The sequence below is a fragment of the Daphnia pulex genome, chromosome 12, assembly GCF_021134715.1.
Source record: "Daphnia pulex isolate KAP4 chromosome 12, ASM2113471v1".
NCBI classification, from domain to species: Eukaryota; Metazoa; Arthropoda; class Branchiopoda; order Diplostraca; family Daphniidae; genus Daphnia; species Daphnia pulex.
In genome coordinates this window covers 5,708,744-5,712,518 of record NC_060028.1, presented here as the reverse complement: position 1 = coordinate 5,712,518, position 3,775 = coordinate 5,708,744, and the positions used below count along the sequence as shown (strand labels likewise).

The window sequence follows — 3,775 nt, the reverse complement described above, 5'->3', positions numbered from 1 at the left end:
CGCGCGACGAATCTGACTGTCGCGTGTCGCGCTTCGTCATGCATCTTCGATCTCTAACAAAGGGCAGAAGTAAATGAGGGCGGAAAAAATAAAAGAATGACACAACGCGAAAATAAGCCAAAGGGTGTAGTGGAGGGTGGGTGGGTGGCTGTGATATGCAAAGAGGGTGCAATGAGTCCAAACCCGTGTCCCCTCCGGCGATCACTTACACACACTCGCACGAAAGTCAACTACATCATTTAACATAGTTCAACATAATTTAACATAGAATCCTTCACTTGTCCTTTCTTCCTGGCGCGTAACATTGCGCGTAACGTACATTGTAGGATATTGTGATAAGCTGTGGTGACGAAATAATCCGTTCTGGTTGAGGCGTACAAAAGGTTTAATGTAACGAAAGTGGTAAGTTTAGTCTGTCAATTAATCGCTTTTAAGCTAAAAGACTTAAGAAGTCTTTAAAATATTGTCTAGGATCCGATAGTAGTGCAGTTAGTTGCGGACAGTGGCACAGCCGCAAGTCTTGGACTGAGGAAAACACTGCTCCCAACTTTCCACGTAGACCGTGGAATGTCGTGGGAAGCTGCGGTAACGAAATATTCCGTTCTGTTTGAGGCGCACAAAAGGGTTTCATGTTAGGAAAGTGGTAAGTTTAGTCTTTAAATTAATTGCAATTAAGCTAAAAGCTAATAGTCTTGCAACTATTATCTAGGATCGCAAAGTAGTGCAGTTAGTTGTGGATAGTGGTACAGGCGTACGTCTTAGAATTGAAAAACGGAAAAAGGGGTTCTTATTTCGGTTTTTTCCAAAGAAGTGTTGTGTTCGCTGGTGAAAAATGATTTTCCTGATCACTCAGGAGGGAAACAGGCCACTAGAAAGGATGCAGAAGAAGTACATAGAAAATACCTCGAATTTAAGGTGAAAAAGTCCCACCAACTACCAATTTCATCAAATTTTACGAGGGTATATTACAAAACGATTCATCAAAAACGACACCTTTCTTGATTGAGCCATTGATATATGTCGTTCCGCGTCATACTTCAGGTCACTGGAAAAACAGAAACTCAGCTACTCCTTTTCCTCCCCTTTTTAATAGTTCTGGAAGATCATCCTCGATCCAACCTTGCTTAGTCGCCGATGAAGAACCCAGCACGAGAGTCGCAGTACTTTCATGCTGCTGGCAGCCATACATGAAATATTATAGATTCAGGGAAGAAAGTGACCCCCTTTTGATGATTTCGTCCGGTAAATTTATTTGCATCATACATCGGGAGAAGCAACACTGGCCTGTGATCTAGGCTAGTTTTTACGACCACATCAAGATGAGTGGTGGTGGTGTAGTCCAAGAATGTTTCAGGATCAGCGACTCTTTGAAAATAAAACGTCGTAAAGCAGGCGTAACAATATATTTTGTAGCGTCATGAAAAACTTAAAAAGTAAAATACTGCATTGTTCTTGCAACTCAAGTTTAAACAAATAAAAATTCTTTCTCTATATGAACAAAAGTAAACTATCGCATTGTTTAGCTCTTTTTAATACATATAAGAACATTGGTAAAGAGGGGTTCCTCTATACCTCTAATGAGAACTCTTTACTCAACCATTCGTAAGAATCAACTTGGAAGTTGGAATTATTGAAGTTTGCAGACGAAATATACAGCATTGCTAGTTATCATTTGTCTCTAGGGGAATCTTGGAATGAAAAAAAGTACAGCCTGGTCTCGGGGGGTGTACGGAGAATGTTTTATTACGGGTTCGAAATAAACCATTCTCCGTACCACCCCAGTTTTTGAAGTTCTCCGTACCACCCTATTGTTGAAATTCTCCGTACCACCCTATGTTAAGACCCAGTGCACAACGCTCATGGATTGCAATGAAATAAACGGCTGAAATCCTCACAAATAGCGGTTTATGGGGTTTAATTACAATATTTAATTTCCTTTTTAATTCTATTAAACCTTTTTATCAATTTTATCATTCTATCTAGTATCTAATTATTGTGCGATGTATTTACTATCGATTCCTAAGAATCGATAGTAAATAAGTTGTTTTGGTGCAGACAACAGAACTTGTTTGTTTACGTTTTTTAAACGATGACGTCTTTAGACGAAAGAGCAGTGCAGAAGCTCTGCAGGCATTAGTTATGCCTGAAATTTTCGAGGGAATCGCATAACGAAGCTCAACGGGAGAAGCAACGCATAATTGGTCAACGAGTAAGAATAAGCCAGGGGAAATCTAGTGCTAGGCTTGTGGGTCAACCTGAGCTGGCCTCAGGAGTGAGAGTTATCAAGAAAGGCTCAAAAGAAGTATCTTAATATGGTCCAAGTAAGAAGTGTTGCTTTTGTTCAACTCTATTTATGTTTTAAACAAGCTGTATTTAACTTGGTGTTTTCTTACATGTTTATAGACCTTGGAACGGAAGACCCAAAATCCCAACAAGTCAGATGGTGGAAATCCTGGCAATCAGGCTAAGCGATTTTGTCTTCAGTCAACAGAGTCTTCATGGCAAGCATGAGCAGGTGTCATTGAATAATCATGCCATCCTTTGGTCTTCGATTTGTGTGAAAGCACCAAACACTTTTCGTGCAGTGTCAAATGGTGTAAGTTTTATGATGAAGTGCTGAAATCTCAGGTAGCTAAATTCACTGGTAATCCAGAGACGTATAATGTTAAGATTGAAATGTTACTTTTAACCAAAATTATAGTTGTATAGATACCCAAAGAATAAGGCGCGTATTGAAAATCTAATTTTGATCGTCTTAATGAGAAGGACCGTGTTATCGTGACGCAACCAGATTTAGATGTATTCCCGTGACACACTTGTTTCAGGTAAAGGCTACTTTGCTCACCGTATTACGTATTTTATTTATATCTTGTCTCTCTTTCCACTTACAGTTCCTTTAATCGAAAACTATGTGGTTATTGATGCATGGATGATAAGTCTACGATATAAGTAAGAAAATGTTCAAAACCAGAACAAGATGGCCATGTTTTATTGCTTCTCCGTCCGCCTAATCTCCGTTCGCACAAGGTGACGATTTCACGGATGACTTTAAGGAAAAGGAAGAAGATCTATTGGACGGATGGGGTCGAGCATAGAGGAGTTTGAAGACGAAGGAAACTTCGGACAAGCAACTGAAGATTGCGATTCGGACGCCTTAGCCTGTCAGCCATCAACAAATTACTATTATTTTCTTTTGCAAGTCTGTAATGCATGTACCAATTTATTCCATACATATATTTAACTGAACTCTCCAGTGTTTTTACTTCTATGTGCTCGAAGGAAGGTTTTGGAGTTCCGGTAATGGCCGACTCGTCGGATGCCTACTGGGGCAGTCTATTTTCGTTCCCTTATTGTTTTGAGTCTAATTCTGGGTTAATCAAATGTGGCAAACCGATAAAATCATTTATCAATATGTGAACTACATCTCGCCTGAAATTTAATTAATTCCCGCCAGGGAAATCTGCCGAAAATGAGGCTCAAAGATGATTTTCGTGGAATTTTTACCGCCAAGAAGCTGGTTTTTATTTTAATTGAGGGGTAAATAGCTAATCAAAAATTGTTTTAATTATTGAAAAAAATAGACAATATGAAGGACAACAACATACTGAAAATTGAGCAACTTTCCTTGGCTTATAAGATACGAATAGGGGTAAAAACGCCAGCCGCAGAGCGCGCGTGGAAGTAAAAATTCTTTGGCCGTCGATTACACATACGTGTGTACATATTATGCTGATTCTGAAAGCATATTTCGATTCAGCATAAAAAGTTGAGTATA

The 3,775-nt window shown here is 39.3% G+C and overlaps 1 long non-coding RNA gene across 2 annotated transcripts; it reads left to right on the top strand.

The window, feature by feature from the left end:
* Positions 1-2,018: 2,018 nt before the first annotated feature.
* Positions 2,019-3,246, top strand: LOC124208505. Of its 2 annotated transcripts, none has more exons than XR_006880479.1 (4): positions 2,019-2,321; positions 2,404-2,628; positions 2,702-2,825; positions 2,892-3,246. It is a non-coding gene; the product is annotated as an uncharacterized LOC124208505 (long non-coding RNA). The 2 variants fall into 2 exon arrangements; XR_006880478.1 differs by having other exon boundaries at positions 2,020-2,321; positions 2,710-2,825.
* The last annotated feature ends 529 nt before the right edge of the window (positions 3,247-3,775 follow it).